The sequence below is a fragment of the Capsicum annuum genome, chromosome 11 (assembly GCF_002878395.1).
Source record: "Capsicum annuum cultivar UCD-10X-F1 chromosome 11, UCD10Xv1.1, whole genome shotgun sequence".
Lineage (NCBI taxonomy): Eukaryota > Viridiplantae > Streptophyta > Magnoliopsida > Solanales > Solanaceae > Capsicum > Capsicum annuum.
In genome coordinates this window covers 43362557-43375804 of record NC_061121.1, presented here as the reverse complement: position 1 = coordinate 43375804, position 13248 = coordinate 43362557, and the positions used below count along the sequence as shown (strand labels likewise).

At 37.0% G+C, this 13248-nt stretch overlaps 1 long non-coding RNA gene across 1 annotated transcript; it reads right to left on the bottom strand.

Moving 5' to 3' along the window:
- Positions 1-7357: 7357 nt before the first annotated feature.
- LOC124888456 lies at positions 7358-9764 on the bottom strand. The gene is made up of 2 exons (XR_007046614.1): positions 9130-9764; positions 7358-7762 (listed from the first exon to the last, which is right to left on the bottom strand). It is a non-coding gene; the product is annotated as an uncharacterized LOC124888456 (long non-coding RNA).
- Between the last annotated feature and the right edge of the window lie 3484 nt (positions 9765-13248).

Below are 13248 nucleotides of genomic sequence, written 5' to 3'. Positions count from 1 at the left end.
TCAGGCCAACCCAGCCCCGGCTCCATAGCAGTAGAGAGGTGATTCAGCTACTGCCAGGATCCATGACTTCATGCGGATGAATCCACCAAAATTCTATATGTCCAAGTTTGATGAGGATCCTCAGTTATTTTTAGAGGAGGTGCAGAAGATTACTCAGGTGATGCATGTATTTGAGGAACATAGTGTGAAGTTGGCTGCGTAAAGGTTGAAAGACCTTGCTTATGACTGGGTTATTTATTGGAGGAAAGGTAGAGGTAAGGGAGTTATCCCTACAACTTGGCAAGAGTTCCAGGATGCATTCTTTGATAAGTTGTGAACCTATGACAGGTGGAAGAGTTTATGAACCTGTGACAGGGCTCTATGACTATTAGGGAGTACAGTCTAAAGTTCAATCTGTTGGCTAAGTATGCTCCTAACTTAGTGGCTGATAATCGGGCTAGTATGAGTAAGTTTTTGACTGGAGTGTCTAGTTATGTGGTTAAGGATTGTAGGTCTGCTATGTTGAATAATGAGATAAATCTTTCTAGGATGATGACTTATGACTAACAGATTAAGGTAGACAAGATTAAGGAGAGAGATAGAATGAGAGAGAATAAGAGAGCTAGGCTCGAGCAGCACGGACAGGGTTAGACTAGATCGGAAGGAGGGAGTCGCCCTCAGTATCAGGATCATTTATCTATGCCAGCACTGTCATCTGCTAGTGCTCCCATGCCTAGAGGTAGGCAGGAGCAAGGCACCAGGTCATATTCATCCAGGTCCCAGTACAGTGCTGGCAGTAAGCTAAATCGTCCCCTGTGTCCTAAGTGTGGTAGGGCTCATTCAGGTGAGTGTTGGGGTGAGAAGAGGAATTATTTCTGGTGTGGTGACATGGGTCACAGAGTTAGAGATTGTCCACAGGATGGACAAGGACGTCATGACTATCGCCCTCAGAACCAGACTCAGACTGTTAGTGCTCCAATTCAAGTGACTCACCCAGCCCTGGCTCAGGGCGCCTCTTCTAGCAATGCTGACGGGCAGTGCCAGAATAGATTCTATGCTTTACCATCCCATCAGGAACAGGAGGACTCTCCCGATGTTGTTACTGGTACGCTTCGTATATTTTAGTTTGATGTGTATGCTTTGTTGGATCCTAGATACAGTTTCTCATATGTTACACCTTTTATTGCTGTGAATTTTGAAATGAGTCCTGAGATTATTCCTGAGCCTATCCTAGTTTCTACCTCAGTGGGTGATTCGATTGTTGCCTAGAAAGTATATAAAAAGTATCCTATTATCGTTCTTTATAGAGTCTTATTGGCTGATCTGATTGAGTTAGACACAGTAGATTTTGATATAATTCTGTGTATGGACTAGTTGTATTCTTCTTATGCCTCTATTGATTGTCGGACCCGAGTAGTCAAGTTTCAATTTTCGGGTGCATCCATGTTTGAGTGGTCTGGGAATTCTGTGTCACCCAAGAGTCATTTTATCTCTTACCTCAAAGCTAGAAAGCTTATTTCCAAGGGGTGTATTTACCATTTGGTTAGAGTCAAAGAAACTAAGTCTAAGACTCCAACTCTCCAGTCTGTTAACGTCGTCAATGAGTTTTTTGATGTCTTTCTGGATGATCTCCCAAGGATACCTCCTGATTGAGAGATAGAGTTTGGGATTGATCTTGTTCCTGATACTCAGCCCATTTCTATTCCTCCTTACCGTATGGCCCTTATAGAACTTGAGGAGTTGAAGGAGAAAATCAAAGATCTACTAGATAAGGGTTTCATAAGGGCCAGTGTTTCTTCTTGGGGTTCTCTTGTGTTGTTTGTGAGAAAGAAAGATAGCTCTTTGTGTATGTGCATTGATTACCGCCAACTGAATAAAGTCACCATACAAAATAAGTACCTTCTTCCGAGAATGGATGATTTGTTTGACCAATTGCAAGGTGCAAGTTATTTCTCAAAGATAAACCTTCATTCCGGCTATCATCAACTCAAAGTTAGGGAGTGTGACATCTCGAAAACCGCTTTTCAAACTCATTATGGCCAATTTGAGTTTCTTGTTATGTCTTTCGGGTTAACTAATGCCCCAACAACTTTCATGAACCTCATGAATCAAGTGTTCAGATCATATCAGGATATATTTGTCATAGTGTTCATAGATGATATATTGGTGTACTCCTGTAGTGAGGATGAATATTCTGATCATTTCCGAACTGTCTTGCAAACCCTTAGATATCATAAGTTGTTTGCCAAGTTCAGTAAGTGTAAGTTTTGGCTTAGGTCAATTGTTTTTCTGGGTCATATCATTTTTCCAAGGGTATTAGAGTTGATCCCCAAAAGACAGAAGCTGTTAGAAATTGTCCTAGACCTATTTCTCTAACTGATATCCAAAGTTTCTTGGGTTTAGCTGGCTATTACCACCTTTTTGTTGAGGTTTATCCTCTATAGATTCTCCTATGACTCGGTTGACCCAAAAGAAAGTAAAGTTCTTGTGGTCCGAATCTTGTGAGAAGAGTTTTCTGGATTTGAAGACTCGACTCACTTCAGCCCCTGTTTTGACTTTATCTAATGGTGTTGATGATTTTGTGGTGTACTGTGATGCTTTGAGAGTTGGGTTGGGTTGCGTATTGATGCAGAAGGGTAAGGTTATAGCTTATGTTTTAGACATCTGAAACCCCGTGAGAAAAATTACCCCACCCATGAGCTTGAGTTGGCTACTGTTGTGTTTGCTTTGAAAATCTGGAGACACTATTTGTATGGTGTCCATGTTAATGTTTTCACTAATCACAAGAGTTTGCAGTATGTTTTTACCCAGAGAGAATTGAATCTTAGGTAGAGACGATGGTTAGAATTGTTAAAGGATTATGATATGAGTGTGCTGTACCATCCGAAAAAAGCCAATATTGTGGCGGATGCCCTAAGTAGAGTGTCCATGGGTAGTGTTTCACATATGGTAGAAGGTAAGAAAAAATTGGCTCATGATGTACATCGTTTGGCTAGATTGGGGGTTAGGTTGCTTGACTCTGCTGAAGGTAGTATAGGGGTTCAGAGTAGTTCTGAATCCTCCTTGGTTTCGGAAATGAAGGAAAAGCAATACTTAGATGCTAGTTTGGTCAGACAAAAGAAGTCAGTCAAGGACCAAAAAGTAGAGATTTTCTCCCAAGTGGTAGATGGTGTGTTGAGATTGCAGGGTAGATTATGTGTCCTGAATGTTAATGATCTGAGACAGAGGATTATGGCTAAAGCGCACGGGGCGCAATATTCTATTCATCCTGGTGCCACCAAGATGTACCGAGACTTGCGAGAAATCTATTGGTGGAGTGGCATGAAGAAAGATATAGCAGCGTTTGTAGCTAAGTGTGCAACATGCCAACAGTTTAAGGTTGAACACCAAAGACCTGGTGGTATGATGCAAAAGTTTAGTATTCCCACCTGGAAGTAGGAAGAGATAAATATAGACTTCGTGATTGGTGTACCTCCTTCCTGACGCCATCATGATTCCATTTGGGTTGTGGTTGATAGGTTGACTAAGTCTGCTCATTTCTTTCCTTTTCATACTTCATATACTACTGAGTATTACGCTAGATTATATATCCCAGAGCTAGTCAGACTGCATGGAGTTCCCTTGTCTATCATTTCGGATAGGGGTACTTAGTTTACTTCGCAATTTTGGAAAGTTTTTCAGAAGGGTCTTGGTACCCAAGTGCTTTTGAGTTCTGCTTTTCATCCGCAGACCAATGGTCAGGCTGAGCGGACCATCCAGACCTTAGAGGATATGTTGAGAGCTTGTGCAGTTGACTTTAAGGGAAGTTGGGATGATCACTTACCGTTGATAGAGTTTTCTTACAATAACAGTTTCCACTCTAGTATTGGCATGGCTCCATTTGAAGCCTTATATGGGAGGAAGTGTAGATCACCCATAGGTTCGTTAGATATGGGTGAAACGATTGTGAGTGGTCCTGATTAGGTACTTGAGGCTATGGAAAAAGTTAAGTTAATTAAGGAAAGGTTGAAAACTGCGCAGAGTCGTCAGAAGTCATATGCGGATATTAGAAGGAGAGACCTTGAGTTTGAAGTTGGTGACCTAGTGTATCTAAAAATTTCACCTATGAGAGGGGTGAAGAGATTCGGAAAGAAGGGGAAGCTTAGTCCCCGTTATGTTAGTCCTTACAAAATTCTTAGTCGTGTTGGTAAGGTACCTTATGAAGTTGAGTAGCCTTCCGAGTTGTCTTCTGTTCATCCAATATTCCATGTCTCCATGCTTAGAAAGCATATTAGCAATTCTGTGGTAGTGGATTCCTCTGTGAGTGCTGACATTCAAGAATATCTTTCTTTTGATGAGATTCCTGTGGAGATTCTTGATTTCAGCGTCCGAAAACTAAGGAACAAAGAAGTTCCCTTGGTCAAGGTGTTATGGCGAAACCAATCTGTTAAGGGTGCAACTTGGGAAGCTGAGGAGGATATGCGATCCAAGTACCCGCACTTATTTTTCGAAAACTCCGATCAAGCCGTAGGTACCGTTCTTTCCTAAATCATGCACTTTTGATAAAAGTTGCAGCAGTTCAGCTGTCATTTAGTATGTGTTCAGCTGTAGTTTCTTGAATTTATGTATTCTATGTTGCATTCAGAGTGAGAAACGATGTGGTTATGAGTCTAACGAATGGTTTCAGCCAATGATATTTGGATCATCCAAAACGGACACCCGAGCGACCAGTTATGAACATTCCGATCGAACCGTGAATAAAAGTGAACAGTAAAATGTGAAGGAAAAAGTACTGAGGCCTGGCGTATTTTTGCTCCAACTTTAAATGATCATAACTTGTTGTACATAATGATCTGGGTGATCTACTATATATAAACGGAACGCTCTGCGAGTTCTCTTTCCAATGAAATTGGTTTCATCGAATTTGTCTATGGGATCAAAAAGTTATGGTCGATCTACTTCAGCCTATCAAAAGTGAATTTTTGGGTCAACTTCAAACGATCATAACTCCTCGTACACAATGATCTGGGTGAGATACTATATATCAACGAAAATATACGAGAGTCCTCTTTCTAATGAAATTGGTTTCATCCAATTTAAATATCGACATAAAACGTTATAGTTGATCTACTTCAGACTATCAAAACAGTCCACCAAAGGACAGATTTGAGAATTTTTTGATTTTTAGGGGCGTTTTGGTCATTCCTCCTCACCCAAAATCTGTCCAAACCATATATTAAAGCCTATTAGAAGCATTATCTATCATATTTCATCAAACTCCCTCGAAAAGAAAACCCTAAGATCCTACATCCAACTTTAAGAACCTCCAAAGTTCACCATTAATTCTGCAAATTTATTCAAGATTCCAAGTTCCTAGTTCAAGAACTCCAAGAACCATCATTCAAAGGCACGATTAACATCTCAAAAACAAGTATCGATCTAAATTCATCATTCAAGGTATGTGAGATTTTTCAACAAGAACTCTCTTTCGTTCATGTGCCCAAAAGTAATTTTCTTTACAAGGCATAATTTTTATTTGATTTTTATGAATTTCAAGCATGAACCCATATCTTATGATGATTATTATTATGAAATCTTGATGTTTATGATTTTGAAAGATGAATTTACATGTGTGGTGATATAAAGCATGAATCTTGAACGATATTTATCATGATTTTGATATTTGGGTCGTGAATCCCCATTGGAAATTATATTTTTTTTTTGAGAAAGTGTGTGTTATAAGCACATTGATGTTGAATATTTGAGATATTTTGAATGATTTGACGTTTTGGTCTTAATGGAGTTGTTTTGAACTCGAGTGTGAAATAAATCTACAACGTGGTTGATTTTGATAGATGGGAAGCATGATGGCTCCCGATGTATATTTATAAATTACCGAAATTGTTTTATTTTGGATTGTCTTTGAAATGATCTGAGCTAAGTCCGAAATAAATCTTTAGCACTGAGTGGGAGGTATAAAGCGACCTTACTTCCCTAGAACTACGTGCCCCCGTAGGAGTTAGACTAAGGCTGATTTATATAGTGATCACTAGTTTGTGCGGATTTGATATCGATAGTCCTACTCCAATTGCAAGGATCGGACAGCTCTCCCCAACGTGGGTTGTACGTTGGACTCCATGTAGCTCACATGGTTTATGTCGGTTATAGGATCTCCTAGTGTGTGTGTGTTTCCTTGTGCCTATGGTGAATGGTGAAGTGATTTGAAAGTGGAATTGTGAAAGTTATTCTTTCGAAAGATTTAAATGATATTTACATTATGAGAATTGATAATCTTGATGAATTTAAAGTGATTGACAAATTATATGATGACTCACATGTGTTATTGTACTTATTTCACCCTCTTATGATTATGATGATTTTTTTCGGGCTATGTGAGTCTTTCATACATATTGCATATTTCTTATAAATATTTATGATGATGATGTTTATACAACTGTATACACTCTCATATACTCGGTTCCTTTCAATGGTACTGACCCACATCTTCGGATGTGGGTTGCATTTTCTCAGAATGTAGGTTCAGGTGCTCAGTTCCAGGTTAGACAATGATTCTTTGGGCACGATGTTCTACATCCTCTATTGTGGTGAGTTCTCATATTCCTAGGACGTGATATCTGATGTTAGTTTCACGAAATTGTTTAAATTTGATAAATGAGTATTGAGTCAGTTGGGGCTTGTCTCACGGCTCGCTGATTTTATTGATTTTCTTAAAGGCTTGTTAGACTAGTATAGATGTTGGGAGTTGACTAATAAATCGTATTTTGTTATCTTTCTGAAATTCTTTATTCTTGGATGATGATTACTATGTTGATATTTGATGGTTATTTATGGCAACCCCGTTGATTTGTGTTGAACTGAATGAAAATGGCTCAAAGGTTTAGCTTGGGTCTACTCGTAGCCTCAACCACCGTGTGATGCTCTAGGGCCCATTTTCTGGGGCGTTACAGTTAAACTTTACAGAATTGAAATATATACACACATAAACAGCTAATCAAAAGACAAAATCAAACATTTGGTTAGAACCTAGTTAAAAGTCCCCAGCAGAGTCGCCCTTTCTGTTTTGCAAAAATTTTGACTTTTTGAAAGAGTCACCACTTAATTTTGAAAAGGAATAAAGAAACCTTTCTAAAATACTTTAAACGATCCAAAACAGAAAATCACTTAAGTTAGAGATTACGAGTAAGTGATTCCTATTAACGTTATAGGAAGGTGTTAGGCACCTAAAACGTCCGCTAACTTACAGTTATCCGGACTATTTGAAAACGTCTATGATTAACTTCCAAAAGATTTTTTGAAAAATGATTGATTTTTAGAAAAAAGATTCGTGTAAAAACAGTTTTAGACGACCTAATAAGGATTTTAACTAAGTCCACACAAATGAAATAAGCAAGTAAACACATAAATGGGAAAAGGGAGGAGAAAGTACACGATTTAGGCCATTGGGCCCAAACCAACAAAAACTGTCCTAATCTAATTGGGCCTTTGACCCGTTTCATCTGTCCTACTCTAGTTTTCGAGCCTTTGGCTCGAGTCACGATCCACCTATATTAAATTTATAGTTTTGGCTTCGAGGCCCAAATGAATGAATAAATAAATAAATAAATAAATAAAAGACGGCAATAAATATATAAAATGAAATAATAAATGAGAATTTTGTCTCGTAGCCACTTCAAAGTGGAACTTTAACGCACTTTCTTCTTTCAGCTCCTTGCACCCAGTACCCAAGGGTTGATATTCAAGCTTTCTCTAAGAATTCACTCGAAAGATAGGCCTCCTCATTGGCCTGTTTAAGATGTGAAGAAAGGGGAGTTCATTTGGGATTCCAAGGTAGGATCATGCAAAGAAAATGATCAAAACACATTAACACACATTCAAAGTTTATAATCAACGCTAATATGAAATAACTCACGAATTTGAAGAGAAAGCATGAATCAACCAAAGAATCAATGGAGCACGAGTTAATATAAATCAAGATTTAGCAACTTGAATTATTTTTCAATACTTAATCCAAATTAACAAAAATGAATATACCAATGATCAAATTAGAAGGACTAACAACATGTCATAAGGACTCATTATGTGCAAAATGATTCAGTCCCCAATTTTAATCATTTAAGGCGGCAATGTCGAATAACCAATTATAAGTAAGGCCACCACGTTCATATAGACTTAATTGATAAACCAGAAAAGAAAGATGCCATGAGTTTTAAAAGATAAAATTAAAATCTAGATAGCCATGAAGCTAAGACAACTATGGTGTAACAGTAGAAAAGATTAATTGTCGAAACTTATGAAATAAAGGCATCTTTGTCATCTTTCAACTTGTATGCCCAAAGACCTTAAATAGGAACAAGCTCTTATAACCATTCGAACTAAAGTGCAATTGAAATGGCATACTATTCCTATTCTCATCCACTTTCCAATAGACCTAAAATGAGTTTTGCCAGTCAAGAAGGTCCTCGAGGGACTATGGGAATTCTGGTTCCCCTCAGATACCTCCCCATTCTTTTGGCTTTTGAAGAGCTAAAAGAACTGAAGATATAACCGTACTAATGGCACCACAAAGACTAAACAGTGACCCAGAGAGGCAATATCAAGATGAAATAGCGAAGTATACACTGAGGCATGAATTTAGCCGAGAACAGCAAGACAAATTACAAGTAGCAACGCGAGATAAGGAGAGTAGGTATTGACTAATGATATCAATTTTCAAACAAACAAATTATAAAACAGAAAGGAGAAAGATGAAGCTAAATCACGGATCAATCGATTATGACAATTGTTATCCTAATGCGACAAAAAATACTAACTCTAAAGGGGAAACTAGAAACAAAAGGTGAAATCTTGAAGATGTATATACCGATTCATGTCATAAACTCCTAGATAACCAGCAACATCAATTAAAAGGCAGCAATATCAATTAAAAGGTAGTACATTTGACATAATCGCCTTGAAAATTATGACCTTAGCACTACTTTAGCGAAATCGCATAACAATAATCACAAAACAACCCCTAAGGCCATCACGGCCATCTATAGCAGACAAAACCATCCTCATTCATAATTGCCGATAAAATATTAACTAGTTCTACTGAAAAAAATGGGTATGAAGCAGAAAGTGATGAAATTGAGAGAATAAGAGTATATTCACCTCTTTTGGGGCAGCAAAACAGGACGACGAGCTAGTTGTCGGATTCCAACACCACCAGAAATCATTGATATCAACTCAAAAGCCTCCAATTAATCGACAGAAAAGTTCCTAACCCCTCAGCTACTTGAATCCGAAACACCCTCAAAAAATTTTCGAACCTCAGCGAAAAATCCCTCAAAACTTCTAAGGAATTTTTGAACCCCAAAATCTCTATCAAATTTTTCGCCTTTTCCTCAACTAAAATTTTTCCCCTAAAAAAAAGTGACCTCCCAAAAAAAATCCCCCAATTTTCGAACCCTCCCCTAGTTCCCTTCAAGAACCAATGAAAATCTACCAACTATTATACGAAATCGTATAATCTTATCCGAGAAATGTGGGATTGAACCATTGTAGAAGACACGTAGGTGCGTTTCTAGAAGATTCGAGGTTATTCGATGTACGAACTCACATAGAGGTCACACAATCCGCATAAATTGAAGGGGAAAGGATGTATTTGGGTTTTTTGGCTGAAAACAGGTTGATAGGTTCGGGTCTTCGCTGGTTGTGTTGATGGTTGTTGAAGTTTGCGATGTTGAAGCTGGTTTTTGCTTCTCTTGTACGCGTATTGTACTGCTGTTTGAGAAGAACAAAAGGGATATGGGAATGGGCCGGATCGGTTTGGTATGGATTGGGCCCTTTTTTAAATGGATGATAGGTAGGTAATTGTTGTTGTTGGGCTGGTAACATAAAAAGGGAGAAATTGGCTGCTTTGATTAGTTAATTGGGTCGAAAATGGCTTATTTTGGGGTTGGGATAGATTATGCTATTTTGGCTATTTAATAAATAGCCAAAGAACAAAATTAGTCAATTGAATTTAAAAGTTATCATAATTAAAACTCAATCGACCAATTGCCTAGCAATTATGGCCTAATTGATTTCAATTAAGGTCCTAATTTAACAAATTGACTAAATTGAATCGGAATTGGATATGAATTAACGCCTGTTTAACCCTGAGCTTCTTGATTTAATAAAATCAAAAAAATATTTATCCAAAGAAATTATTTTTTAGAGAAAATTATATTTAAATCAAAATTTTAATCATTTGACTTTATTTTCAAAATAAGCCTTGACTAAAATCCGATATTTTGTAAAATAAATTTTTAAGTAACAAAATTATAAATTTTCGTGTAATTGAACACAGTAATATATAATCGCTACTTAAATTTCCAGTTTACCCAAATAAATACGTTGAAAATCCTTTATTCGGATAAAATAAATATTGTAATTTTATTTGAAAATTGAAGAAACTCCGAATTAATCTTAGTTATGGAGGGCAAAAATTAGGTGTCAACAACATGATTCTATGGAAAGAATATTAATATAAGTTGTGTTCATGGAACAGAGATGTGAAGCATGCGTAGGCATTGGCGTACGAGACTCTACAGTGAGATAAGGATGAGTCAGGGAATCGTCTTCCCCTTACTGCTTTTGTATGTGTACTGGCACTACTACTAGGATCTGAGAGCCAACTCGGTCACTTGATCTATTATCTCCACCTTACCTTTAAGCCATCGTCATAAGTCTGTGAGCACTTTACTAAACTCTGAACTGAATTGCAATCATCGTCACCTACTAATACTCTGTTCGACACATGCTTACCTTACTAAATACATTATTTGCTTCTGTTGCTTTGTAGACTACTAATACCACATCACCTAATTCACATCCACACATTCATACTTAGTATCAAATTAATAAACTTAAGTACTAGCTTTCACTGTTCAAGCCTACTAATTTACTCTGGTACAACTATCCCATGAATGCATAATCTGTTCAACCTGGATAATGTTATTCCAACTCTAATACTGCTAAACTCCTGAGTTTATGCTTCTAAATCTAGGTCATATGCTATCATAGGATTCAGAGAAGGGACCTGATAACATATGAGTTCTCATGATTAAGAATAAGAGTTGTACAACTTTGGAACATAACTGAACTGATGAGACACTTTTCAGCCTCTTGGCAATCCCATACTAACTATCTACAGGGACTGTCTAAGAAAGCCCTATCTCTAGGACTTTGAGCTTCACCATTTCTGTTACCTTAAAAGTAAGGTAAAGTTGACATGAGTGAAGCATAAGGAGAATCTACATAAGTTTCTTAAAGAACCTTTCTATAGCACGACCTGAGACATGAAAGAAGGGAAACTGTTCCTAAAACATCTCATATCCTCCTGCACATAAGTGTGGTGCGCAATATACCTATGAACAAGACTCTACTAGATGTGGTTTTTCAGACTTCCTAGGACACTGTAGAACCTTAGGCATTGATACAAAGTTTGTAAAGTGATAACGCTCAACTTACACATCAATTTAGTGCAAGGCGGTCATCGTCAATATATTTATCCAACTTTAGAGTTGGGGTCAAATCCACGGGGAACAATGTGAGTGGCGATTAAACTAATTTGAAACTATAGTTATTAGTTGAATTCAAACAAATGATACAAGAAGATAACATGGGGGTTTTTTGATGATTAAACAAATGTTAAAGTTTTAACTTACTTCAGAGCTCAAAACTAAAATTTCAATGGTTCAAATCAGTGATAGAGAGGAACTAGGGTTATGATCACTATGATTATTAACCCTCATTAAATAATAACTGTAGTATTAGGTTCTCATGACTTGTAGGAAACATCAAATTATCAGTTTCGACAGTCCATCTAAGTATTTCTCAACCTATTTAGATGTTGAACTCCCTAATTCTCTCGAACTTAGGAAATCATTCTATTCATACTGATTTTGTCTCAAGTTGATCAATCTTGTTACAACATTAATCATTATATGGAAACTTAACCTTCCCAAATCCTCACTGATAATTCACTACCTTTAGTTTATTTCTCAGTTTGAGCAAATAAACATAAGATGGGATCTATTATTTGCAACCAATAAATAACAATCATAAAAAAAGAATTATCAAGATGTCTCCACAATGACTCAAACCCTAGCCAACTATTAAATCCATGGAGGAATAATCATAGATCCCACAACCCTAATTGTGGGTTTTAGTTCTACATGAGAAAGAAAGAGATAGAAACAATAATAATCATCATTCAAAGTAATTAAACTTACTAAAGATGAAGTCTGAAGTTGATTCTCTTCTAAGTTAAAGAGAAAATTCTCACAATCAAATCAAAAAGTTGAAAATTGAATTCTAAGATAACAGCCCCCAAAGAGAGGTGAACTCCTTTGGAATAAGTTCCAGCCGTTTCAACTTTTTTTTCATGAAAACCCTAGAACTTGTCCTTAAAAACTTCAGACTAACTATGGAAACAAAGTCATAGATCACAACTTTTTTTCTTGGACAGATGACATTGTGGGTGACGGCTTATCAGGAGTTGGATAACTTATCAGGAATGTCATCAACTCTTCTTCACCTTTGACAATTTGTGTCTTAGGTTGACGATGAGCAGTGACGGCTTATCAGACCTTCGACATCTTATAATAGATGTCGTTGATTATTCAATTCAAATCCTATTCACTGGCTAAGCCTAAAGACAATCCTGATGGCTTATCACACTTCTGACGGCCTATTACAGATTTTGTCACGTATTCCAACTGAAGTCCATTCTCTGTCTAGGGCTGACAGCAACTCTGAAAGCTTATCACAAGACTGATGACTTATCAGACAAATCATCATCTATACTTCCCTCTCTTCTTGCTAAAAAATCAACTCCTTTACTTCCATTATTGTTGGTTCTTTTGCATCTTGACTTTTACTGCAATATCAAAGAGAAAACAATCAAAAACGATAAAAGTTTCTTAAGTCTTTGCAATCATTCTCAGATAAAAACCTCAATTGTGTTAGCATCTTCTCACACATCAACATCCTCAACTTAAAACAATTGCTTGTACTCAAGCAACTAAAACATAACTAAGAGGATACAAAGCACATTCGGGAGACAATCATCCATTTTAGCTAAAAACATTTTCACCATCTCCAAGGTTAATTGATTTAAAAAAAAAAAACTCTGCAAATAATTGAAGAACAATAATGTGACACACATAAATCAAGATTTGGCATCAATTAAGCAACAACAACCATGCATGTATCAAAATTACACTATCCAAACAAGTTAGCAAC